Raw genomic sequence first — 12,613 nt, forward strand, 5'->3', positions numbered from 1 at the left:
ACAGAGGTGAAGGGCCTAGTAAGTCAGGAGTAGTACATGCGGAGGAGGATTAGTCAGTCAAATGGGATACAAGGGGAGGTGACTCAGTCAGCCCAGGGTGATACAGGAGGAAGGGGTGAGGTCAGTCAAGGTTGATATGTGGAGAGGGGTTCAGTCAGTCCAGAGTGATACAGGGGGAGGGCGCCCAGTAAGTCTAGGTTGACAATGGGGGAGGGGACATAGCCACTAGTCAGGAGTAATTTGAGGAGAGGGCCTCAGTCCATCAGGAGTGATACAGGGGGAGGGAACTCATTCAGACAGGAGTGATACAGGGGGAGAGGGAGACAGTCAGTCATCTTGGCCCCTCCTGGGATATATATAATCTTCCTGGTATATATGTCCACATCCTGGGTCCCTCCTGGTATATTTGTACTACTTATGGTAAATATACCCCCCTCTTTGGCTCCTCCTGAGTGCATGCTGGGCTTTAGGATGATGTGCCCATTCCTTGCTCTGCCCCACTGACCATGGCCCACCCACAAAGCTAATTTGCATGCTAAGCACTTGAAGTTCATCTCATGCAAATTAGCCATGTGTTAGAGCAGCTGCAACTTGGGTTCGGTGAAGATGAAGAGGTGGGCCTGGCTTGGGGCTTAATAAAGCAAAGTAAGTATCCTGGCTGGGCTCCCCTTTTATCTGTTCCCATCAGTAAGGACAGTAATGCCCTGATGGTGGCCCTACCACCAGGTACCAGTACGTGGGCCCACCGGTGGATCCTCTGGTACTCCGATGGGCCAATCCGACCCTGATTGGACCCGTGAATGCCAAAATTATAATTGTTAACTAATATGGGCTGTATTCTACATACATAATGTTTAAAGGTTTTTAAATTTAATATTCTTGCAATTTTAATGTAAATGTCATAAAAAGAGGTAATGTATGCAGAAATAATGGATGGAAGTTCTACAGTTTAGTTTGTCAAGACTTATTTCTAGAATAATGAATTTTCCTGTGGGGGGCAAGAACCGCTGATTAACGTCTTTGACCCAACATTAAAAAGAAGGTGCAATAATGGCAGCAATGTCCTAGGAGAGAAGAGACTGGTATATTAGAGACACTTCTATTCCATTGTTAATTAACTGAAGGCAATTACCTTAGTGTCAAGGAAGTCTAGTTGAATGCTCATAGGTAATAAAGTGAAATGGTGTTAATAGAGTTCATCCAAGCTTCATGCTGCGTATGCTTCTTTCACAAGATCTCCTTTTAAAATACTTCAATCTCATGTTTAATTATAAATACCGGGCTGATGATACATCAGGTTTAAAAACAAAAAGGTCATCATTACAATAGTTGTTATTAAAATACAAGTCGCCGCTTTGGACATTATGACCCATTTAATCCCTAATAATAATTATCTAGAAGTCTTGAAAGTCTTGAGATTTGTGTAAATTTTATTGGCATTTGGATTGCTCAGAGAAAACTTTATTAAAGTGTTTTTAAAGACTACAAAAAATACAAAAAATTCTAAAGCCAGCTTACCGGTACTCCCCGATGTGTGGAATCTCATATACAGTCCGGATATAGAGTCCGCAAGGAAATAGGACAGGAGCCAGCCTCGAAAATCAAATATAGAAATGATTGTTCAAAGACTCCAGCGGACAAATTCCAGGACTCAGTAGATATTCTTACATTTTTTTTTTCTTTTTGCAAAGCAATTTTACTAAAATAGCTCCATTAAAAATACATCCACACGTGGGGCAAGACAAGTATCTGATAGGGGTAGTGGTCATTCAGACTACACATTTCGGCGTATGTGTGCCTTCTACATGGTCCATCAGGGACCATGTAGAAGGCGCACATACGCCGAAACGCGTAGTCCGAGAGATGAATCCCAGTTGGTTCCTGGGTAGCAGCATTTCTGAAGGAAGCGAAGTTTATATCCAGCTATCTCAGAAATTAAATTAAAAAAAAAAACACTTTCATTCCAAAAATAAATTAACAATGAAAAAAGTGGGGAGGAAAAATAAGATGGGAGATAGGGTAAATAACATTGCTTGGAGAAGTGATTTGTTTTCACATGGGTCCTTAAAGGTAATCTGTCAGCACAATTTTGCTACCTCATCTGAGAGTACCATGATGTAGGCAAAGACACTGAGTTCCATGATGTATCATTTAGATTAGTGCTGCAGCCGTTCTGATACTGTGAAAGATTGTAGATTTTGCATGTAGCAGAGCTCTGAGACTTGCCCCTGCCCACAACAGGCTCTCAGTGCACATTTCCATAGACAGAAGCTGCTAATCACACAGGGGGCGGAATCGGACTATAAATAGAGATGAGCGAGCCTCTAAAGGCTCGAGTTCGGTTCAAGTTCGGCTCGACAAACCATTAGACGAACCTCTCGAACCCCATTGAAAACAATGGGAGGCAAACAAAAACACATAAAACACAGAGAAAACACCTTCAAAGGTGTCCAAAAGGTGACAAATAACTCCCAAGACACCACAAACACATGGGAAAGTGACAATGACATATACTCATGTGAAAACAAAACAGCTGGACGAGGAAAAAGAGGAGGAGACACAGATATAGGCATGTCATGCCCTTCTAAAATCATGTAAAACACAGCAAGTGGACTCCAACCAGAGTCTCCCTTTTTTCCAAAATTTGGGCCACACAGACACCCCTTCAGTGGCATCACTTGTGCCCCAGTTGCAAACTGGATGTGTTGATTAGCATCAAGCACATTCAAAAATACGCCAGCCTTAACTGTCCCCAGAATGACACTGGGGTAGGTGGCAAAGTGTTTGCTGAATCATGACTTGTTCATCTTGGCTCATTTTTAAAAACACCACAAGGGGACTCCAAGCAGAGTCTCCCTTTTTTCCAAAAGTTTGGCCACACACTCCACTTCAGTGGCATCACTTGCCCCCCAGTTGCAAACTTGAAATGTTGATTTGCATGAAGCACATTGCAAAATACGCCAGCCTTTACTCTCCCCAGGATGACACAGGGGTAGTAAAATCCTTGCAGATCCATGACTTGTTCATATTGATGAACGTTAGTCTGTCCACATTGTCACTGGACAGACGCGTGCGCTTATCTGTCAGCACACACCCAGCAGCACTGAAGACACGTTCAGAGACAACACTGGCTGCGGGACACGACAAGATCTCCAAGGCGTAAGTGGCGAGCTGAGGCCATTTTTCAAGATTTGAAGCCCAAAATGAACAAGGCTCCAGTTGCAAAGTCATGGCATCGATGTTCATTTGGAGATACTCCTGTATCATCCTCTCCAGCCGTTGACTATGTGTCAGACTTCTTGTCTCTTGTGTCCTTGCATTGGATGGTCTAAAACAATTATGAAATGATTCCATAAAATTGCTGTTACCAGCACCAGATACAGTGTTGCTGGTACGGTTAGACTGATAACGATGAGACAGTCCCATGCTTGACAAGTTACAACTGGGAGATTCACTCCGTGCACCACTGGTGTTTGGTGGAAAAGCCGAGCTAAGATTGAGTAACAGCTTCTGCTGATACTCCTGCATACATGCGTCCCTTTCTATGGCTGGAATTATTTCGCCAAATTTGGACTTTTACCGGGGATCTAATAGTGTGGCAACCCAGTAGTCATCATTACTTCTAATTCGGACAATCTGAGAGTCATGTTGTAGGTAGTGCAGCAAGAAGGCGCTCATGTGTCTTGCGGATCCAATTCCTCACTGTGTTTGTGGCGGCAAGATGATAACCGTGCTCTCTTCCTCTGACATCTCCCCCCAACCTCGTTCAACTGAAATTTGACCAAGGTCTCCTTCATCTGCTGAGTGTTCCATGCCCATCGAGAGTTTGCTCTCCATTTCTTCCTGGTCTCCTGCACCTTCCTCAACATTTTGGCTGCTACCATACGCCCTTGTTAATCCCTCTCCCCCACCATCCCATGGCTGCCGCCTTGGTGATGCTGAACATCTGGACCTTGTAGATGTTGGTATCCCTTGTACATTTGAATCCTCCTGTACTTCCTCCCCTTCCTCTTGTCCCACCACCTGACTCCGAATAGTGTTTAGCGTGTGCTCCAGCAAGTTAATGACTGGAATTGTCATGCTGATAATGGCATTGTCAGCGCTAAACATATTCGTTGCCATGTCGAAACTTTGCAGAAGGGTGCATAGGTCCTTGATCTGAGACCACTCCAGCAGTGTGATCTTCCCCACCTCTGCATCTCGTTGACCCAGGCTATACGTCATAACGTATTGCACCAGGGCTTGGCAGTGCTGCCACAGTCGCTGCAACATGTGGAGAGTCGAATTCCAGAGTGTCGGCACATCGCATTTCAGGCGATGAACCGGCAGGCCGAAAGACTTCTGGAGCGATGCAAGTCGGTCAGTTGCGTTGGATGAACAGCGGACGTGAGCAGAGGGTGACCGTGCCCTGTGCAGAAGCTCATCTAGGCCAGGATAGTGGGTTAAAAATTGCTGGACAACAAGGTTCAAGACGTGAGCCATACAAGGCACATGTGTCACTTTGCCCCGGCGTAGGGTCGCACCCAGGTTTGCAGCATTGTCGCACACGGCCTTCCTTGGCTGCAGGTTGAGTGGGGACAACCATTTAGTAAACTCGCTCGCAAGAGCTAACCACAACTCCTCAGCTGTGTGACTCTTATTTCCAAGACATTTCAAGGTAAAGACCGCCTGATGCTGTTGAGCTCTGCTGCCAGCATAGTAATGAGGTGTGCGTGATTCCTTGTGCGCAGTTACAACGCGGGTGGCCTGACCAGGCAGGCTTGGGACGGAGGTGGAGGACCCAGACGAGGTTGAGGAGGCAGAAGCAATGCTGGTGTAGCACAGGCACACCTTTCTTGGAGAAGTAGTGGCAACTGGGCATCTGGTACTGGGGCACTGCGACGGACATAAGGTCTTGAAAATCCTGTGTCCACCAGGCAGAAATGCAGCATTTCGGTAACCAAGAGCTTACAGAGGGATAAAGTCAACCTCTTAGCTTTGTCATGGCTCGGAGGAAATGGCCTTTTATTTGTCACATCTGAGGGACCGAGATCTGGCTGCTGTGTGGAGATGGTGTTGAGTAGGGTGTCCCTGGAAAACTGCAGGTCTGTGAGGAAAGTGCAGGCGGAGACATGATGTTGCATTCATCCAAAGTTTGTGCTCTTGATGTTTGAGAGAGCGCTACACCAGCACTTGTTTCCCCTTCCAAAACAACTGACGACCTGCCAAGCAAACTGCCTGTTGCAGTTAAAGAGGTGGAAGGAAAAACATGTTTGACAGCTGTCCCCACAGTCATAGAGGATGAAGAGCGCGTGGATGCATTTGAAGGGGCAGACGGTGGTTAGCCCGCTCCACTAGGCCGCATTGTAGCACAGTGAGCTTCCCACTGGGACTTATGCTTGTTATTCATGTGATGATTCATGGAAGAAGTTGTCAAACTAGTGAGGTTTTGGCCTCTACTTATAGATTTGCGACAAATCTTACAGATCCCATGATTTGTGAGATCCTTTGCGATGTCAAAAAAGGACCAGGCTAGGCAAGGCTTAGAGCCCATGTGACCTGCAGAGCCACCCCGACTTGTGCTCAGAGGTAGAGTTGTGGCTGAGGATGCAGTTGTTGACGTGCTTCCAGTACTCCGACTCTGTCCAGTCAGGCGCAAGGTAACTTCGTCGTTAGTTGCATCCTCCTCCACTGCCTCTGGTGACCTCCTCGAGTGCCTGACTGTGGGTTGATAGTAAGTGGGATCTAGAACTTCATCATCAAGCATTGTGTTTGCACTCCCCTCGCCCTCAGACCTAACCTCTTCTTGCCCTGACTGAATAGTTAAGTTGTCAATCCAATCAGGTATCTGAGTCTCATCGTCATCAGTATGTTCCTCATTGTCTCCACCAAGAACTGTTACAGTTTGTGAATGAGGGTCTACATTATGCTCAGAAACTTGGTCATCAGGGCCTGAATCAGACTCACAAAGCTTCTAGGCATCACTGCAGATTATTTCCTGATCTGTACTCACTGTAGCTTGGGAGCAGACCTCTGATTCCTAGCCTATAGTGTGAATGAACAGCTCTGCAGACTCAGCCATCTCCGTTACACCATACTCTGCAGGGCCAGTGGATACTTGATAGCTGGGAGAAAGCAAGTGCGATTGGGGTGACAACTCAGAGGACTGTTGTTTTTTCAATGTTGAAGTTGAGGTGGAGGAGAGGACACTTGTTAGACCACTTGCGATCCATTAAAACATGTTATTTTTTTGTGCATCATCTACCTTTGTTACAGTTGTTCGGTTCCGTAAAAAAGGGAGCACATCCGATTGTCCACAGAAAGTAGTAGACATCTTACTTTTGCTGGAAGATGGCCTTTCTTCAGCAGATGTTAATGTAGCTTTCCCACTTTTTTCTTTTTCCAACACGCCTGTTCCCCTTTCCACCAGCATCTGTCTTTTTGCCACTCATTTTGTTAGCAACAAGATTGGCCACTTAAAATGTGGTAGCAAAAATGGAGAGGTGGTGTAGATTGCAGAGGTGGTCTAGCTTTATTGACAGCTGAAGAACCAACACTGACTATCACAGTCAATTTTAGTATGCCCCTAACAGTGGCAGCACAGTTTGCAATTAGAATTGCATAGCAAAAATGGACAGGTGTGTACAATGCAGAGGTGGTCTAGCTTTAAAGACAGCTGAAGAACCAACACTGACTATCCCAGTCAATTTTAGTATGCCCCTAACTGTGGCAGCACAGTTTACAATTAGAATTGCGTAGCAAAAATGGGCAGGTGGGTAGAATGCATGGGTGCTGTGGGTTAGTGGACAGCAAAGGAACACTAACTTAGTATTCCAGACACTTTTAGGATGCCACAAAAAGTGTCAGCTCTTTGGGGAAATAAAATAGCGTGGCAAAAATGGGCAGGTGGGTAGAATTCACGGGTGCTGTGGGTCAGTGGACAGCAAAGGAACACTAACTTAGTATTCGAGACACTTTTAGGATGCCACAAAAAGTGTCAGCTCTTTGGGGAAATAAAATAGCGTGGCAAAAATGGGCAGGTGGGTAGAATGCACGGGTGCTGTGGGTCAGTGGACAGCAAAGGAACACTAACTTAGTATTCCAGATACTTTTAGGATTCCAAAAAAAGGGTCAGCTCTTTGGGGAAATAAAATAGCGTGGCAAAAATGGGCAGGTGGGTAGAATGCACAGGTGCTGTGGGTCAGTGGACAGCAAAGGAACACTAACTTAGTATTCCAGATACTTTTAGGATGCCACAAAAAGTGTCAGCTCTTTGGGGAAATAAAATAGCGTGGTAAAAATGGGCAGGTGGGTAGAAGGCACGGGTGCTGTGGGTCAGTGGACAGCAACGGAAGCCTCACTTTCTATCCCTGCTAATGAAAAAATGCAGCAAGGAATTGCCTGAGCTGAGGTAGCCAGACGCTGTTATCCAAAAGCTCTACATAGTGATGGCATGGACCTGCCTAGCAGCTATGGCTATGAACACCTGTAAATCAGCGCTGAAAAGGGCTGAAATAACCAGTAGTCCCTATTTCCTAAAGCACTGTGTAGATTGCACTGTATCTCTATAGCGCACACAGAAGCAGCAGCAGCGGGAGCAGTGACTGTCACCCACACGGAGCAGACAGATAATGGCGGCGACGTGGAAAATGGCCGTGTCTTATAAGGCAAGGACATGTGACATGCACAGCCTATGACACATGTCCTTGCTTGTCTGGCAAAAATCAACTTTGTAGTGTGTGTCTCTGTGATTTGCTGACAGCCTGGCCCGCCCCACTGCATACCCGGTTAGGGAAAAAAAAAAATTGGCGATTGGCATTATCTCAGCACTCAGCAGCAGCACTGATCTAAACCCTGTCCATCCCGCACACTATACGCTTTATTTTGATAATAGCGTGATTCACAGTGACTCACACTATTACAGTGAAAAGCCAACTACTAACTAGCTAGGCTTTTTGTTGATCGAACCGTTCTCGAACGCTACTCGAACTGTCGAGCTTTTAGCAAAAGGCTTGAGTTCGTCGAGCCTCTCGAACACCCCCCAAAATCACTCGAACATGAAATTGGCGAACCTTGAGCCTCGAACATCGCTCATCTCTAAGGCTGGGTTCACACATAGCGACAGCGATAACGACGTCACTGTTACATCACCATTTTTCTGTGACGTAACAGCGACCTAGTAAGTCGCTGTTATGATTGCTGTTTAGCTGTCAAACGCAGCGACGCAGCAGCAATCATAACGTCGCTACACGTGCAGAGAGCAGGGAGCCGCGCACACTGCTTAGCGCTGGCTCCCTGCTCTCCTAGCTACAGTACACATCGGGTTAATTACACGATGTGTACTGCAGCTACATGTGCAGGGAGCAGCGCACACTGCTTAGTGCTGGCTCCCTGCACTCCTAGCTACAGTACACATCGGGTTAATTAACCCGATGTGTACTGCAGCTACATGTGCAGAGAGCAGGGAGCCGGCACTGGCAGCGTGAGAGCGGCGGAGGCTGGTAACGAAGGTAAATATCGGGTAACCACCTTGGTTACCCGATATTTACCCTAGTTACAGCTTACCGCAGCTGCCAGATGCCGGCTCCTGCTCTCTGCTCGCTTCATTTCGTCGCTCTCTCGCTGTCACACACAGCGATCTGTGCGTCACAGCGGGAGAGCAACAATAAAAAAACGAACCAGGGCTGTGTGTAACGAGCAGCGATCTCACAGCAGGTGCCAGATCGCTGCTCAGTGTCACGCACAGCGAGATCGCTAATGAGGTCACTGCTGCTTCACAAAAACCGTGACTCAGCAGCGATCTCAGCAGCGATCTCGCTGTGTGTGAAGCACCCCTAACTATAAGGGGTGCTTCACACACAGCGAGCTCACTGCCGAGATCGCTGCTGAGTCACGCTTTTTGTGACGCAGCAGTGACCTCATTAGCGATCTCGCTGTGTGTGACAATGAGCAGCGATCTGGCCCCTGCTGTGAGATCGCTGCTCGTTACACACAGCCCTGGTTCGTTTTCTTCAAAGGCGCTCTCCCACTGTGACACACAGATCGCTGTGTGTGACAGCGAGAGAGCGACAAATGAAGCGAGCAGGGAGCAGGAGCCGGCGTCTGACAGCTGAGGTAAGCTTGTAACCAAGATAAACATCGGGTAACCAAGGTGGTTACCCGATATTTACCTTAGTTACCAGCCTCTGCAGCTCTCACGCTGCCTGTGCTGCCGGCTCCGGCTCTCTGCACATGTAGCTGCTGTACACATCGGGTTAATTAACCCGATGTGTACAGCAGCTAGGAGAGCAAGGAGCCAGCGCTAAGCAGTGTGCGCGGCTCCCTGCTCTCTTAACATGTAGCTGCATTACACATCGGGTTAATTAACCCGATGTGTACTGTAGCTAGGAGAGCAAGGAGCCAGCGCTCAATGTGCGCGGCTCCCTGCTCCCTGCACACACAGCTAAGCGGTGTGCACTGGTAACTAATGTAAACATTGGGTAACCATACCCGATGTTTACCTTAGTTACCAGTCTCCGCAGCTTCCAGACGGGGGCTCCGTGCAAGCGCAGCGTCGCTTGCACGTCGCTGCTGGCTGGGGGCTGTTCACTGGTTGCTGGTGAGATCTGCCTGTTTGACAGCTCACCAGCGACCATGTAGCGATGCAGCAGCGATCCTGACCAGGTCAGATCGCTGGTCGGATCGGTGCTGCATCGCTAAGTGTGAAGGTACCCTAACTCACATGCTGCTGAGTCCCACTAATGATAAAGATAAGAGGCTTAAGCTAACATTGCAGGTAAACAAAAAAAGACTGTGAGATAACAGATGCAGGGCTGAAGTTATCTGTGTTAACACTTGCAGCATGCTGTCTTCAGATTTCATTGCAGAAATCTGCTGACAGAGTTCCCTAAATCATAACCTGGCTGTTTTTATTTTCGGGATGGGGGGGAGGGAATAAATATTTTTTAATATCTGGGATTGAACTTCATTCTCTTCAGACCAATTCCCCCAAAAAAAGCAAAAAAAACCAAATCCCGTACCCTGGAAAAATATTTAGTTTTCTTTTCATGAGCGAGAAGCAAAAATTGGACTCTGACAAAAGCTTAAAACAAGCATGTGCTCATGAATAACTAATTTGTTAGAGGATTTTGTATTTCTGAGTGAATCTGCTGTTACCGAGTTCAGAAAGAAGCAACCATAGTCGGAGATTTTGGAGTTAAGGCCGCTTTACACACTGCGATATCGGTACCGATATCGCCATCGTGCGTACCCGCCCCCATCGGTTGTGCGACACGGGCAAATCTCTGCCCGTGTCGCACAACATCACCCGGACCCGTCACACTACTTACCTTCCCTGTGACGTCGCTGTGACCGGCGAACCGCCTCCTTTCTAAGGGGGCGGTTCCTTCAGCGTCACAGCAACGTCACAGCAGCGTCACTGAGCCGCCACCCAATCAAAGCGGAGGGGCGGAGATGAGCGGGACAAACATCCCGCCCACCTCCTTCCTTCCGCATTGTGGCCGGGAGGCAGGTAAGGTGAGGTTCCTCGTTCCTGCGGTGTCACACGGAGCGATGTGTGCTGCCGCAGGAATGAGGAACAACTTCGTTACTGCTGCAGTAACGATATTTGAGAAGGGACCCCCATGTCGCCGATGAGTGATTTTGCACATTTTTGCGACAATGCAAAATCGCTCATAGGTGTCACACGCAACAGCATCGCTACAGCGGCCGGATGTGCGTCACAAATTCCGTGACCCCAACGAGATCGCTGTGTAAAGCCCGCTTTAGGACCTTGAGTCATCACACACACAGTAAACAATTACAGAATCTGACTCATGTTTTATCTCTTGCGTCCCGTCTCTGTGCTGACTCCTCTCTTGATGCCAATCTTCCAAAACTCACAGTATTATCTATATATTGTTATAATAATGGGAAACATTACATTCTTTAAAACCTAACACAATTCCTCTATTCAGCACTATGCAGGTATCCTCAAATGACCTTTAATGTAATTCTTCTAAATCATCCCATTGGGAAGAGGATGAGTATGCATTACTTAATGCCTATTAAATATTTATAAAGTTGACATCATCACAACATCTATATTTATATCCTTGCAAAGTTATTCTCAATCCCTTCCATGATACTTTTATATGGCATCATTGATTTGTTTGCTATGGCTTATAAAAATGTAATTTATTACATGGGTAAAGACATACATGATAACTCTTGTTTGCAAAGAATGTATCCCCAAATATATCAGCATAAAACAAAATCTAAACAATCGTAGGTGTTCAAAGAGCTGTAAAATGCATCATTTGGTATTTACATACTTAGATGGGTTATCAAGTACTTTTTGATTTTCCCTATGGAGATAAGCACTTATCCGCTGGTAGTAGTAAACTAACTGCCTGCTCTGCTCTACATTGATGTCTACTACCTACCTGTTCTTCTCTGCATTGACTTGTACTACCTGCTTTTTCTGCCCTGCATTGATCTCTACTACCTGCCTGTTCTGCCCTGCATTGTTCTCCACTACCTGGCTTTTCTGCCCTTCATTGTTCTCTACTACCTGGCTTTTCTGCCCTGCATTGTTCTCTACTACCTGGCTTTTCTGCCCTGAACTGATTTCTACTACCTGCTTTTTCTGTCCTGCATTGATCTCTACTACCTGCCTTTTCTGCTCTTCATTGTTCTCTACTACCTGGCTTTTCTGCCCTGCACTGATTTCTACTACCTGCTTTTTCTGCCCTGCATTGATCTCTACTACCTGCCTGCTCTGCCCTTCATTGATCTTTTCTACCTGCCTGTTCTGCCCTGCATTGATCTATACTACCTGTCTGTTCTGCCCTGCATTGATCTCTACTACCTGCCTGATCTGCCCTGCATTGACCTCTACTACCTGCCTTTTCTACCCTGCATTGATCTCTTCTACCTGTCTGTTCTGCCCTGCATTGACCTGTTCTACCCGTCTGTTCTGCCCTGTATTGACCTCTACTACCTGTCTGTTCTGCCCTGCATTGACCTGTGCTAGTTGCCTGTTCTTCCCCTCATAGATCTCAGAGCGATGACACGGACTGCTCCTGCTGGAGATTCTATTGCTTCTTGAGTAGAGAAGAGCGGACCTATGAAAGTTTGGTTCAAAAGTCACAGTCGAACCTTAGACAAAGTTTGGTTTGTGACCCTGACTTGACTCAAACCTCAATGATAGTCAGTAATTGGGCAGTTTGTGTCTCCGCCCACATGCAGTCAGCCATAAGTAGAACAGTTCTGGGAGAGGGTGGGGATGTTCCATTTTTACTTTGTCTGCACATTACATCTGATCACGCTGATTTTACCCCCAGTGTGAGCCGATCAAACACTCCACATGGCTCGCACAGGACTGAGCATCACTCATACCCAAGCACAGCACTGCTCACTTGAATGGTTTGCACTCGTAACTCACTTGAACTTCAAACCCGAACTTTGTTTTTTTGGTTGTCAGTTTCCGAACCCGAACTTTGAACCTCAAATTCACTCATCTCTATTCTTGAGTCCTCATGTCGGCAGAACATTTCCTTCATTTTCGCCCTGTGCTGTTAATAGGACACAAAAGTCGACGTCATGTTGATTCACAGTCTAAGGCCTAAAGCCCGCTTTACACGTTGCAATTATT

This window comes from Anomaloglossus baeobatrachus, chromosome 6, assembly GCF_048569485.1.
Source record: "Anomaloglossus baeobatrachus isolate aAnoBae1 chromosome 6, aAnoBae1.hap1, whole genome shotgun sequence".
Lineage (NCBI taxonomy): Eukaryota > Metazoa > Chordata > Amphibia > Anura > Aromobatidae > Anomaloglossus > Anomaloglossus baeobatrachus.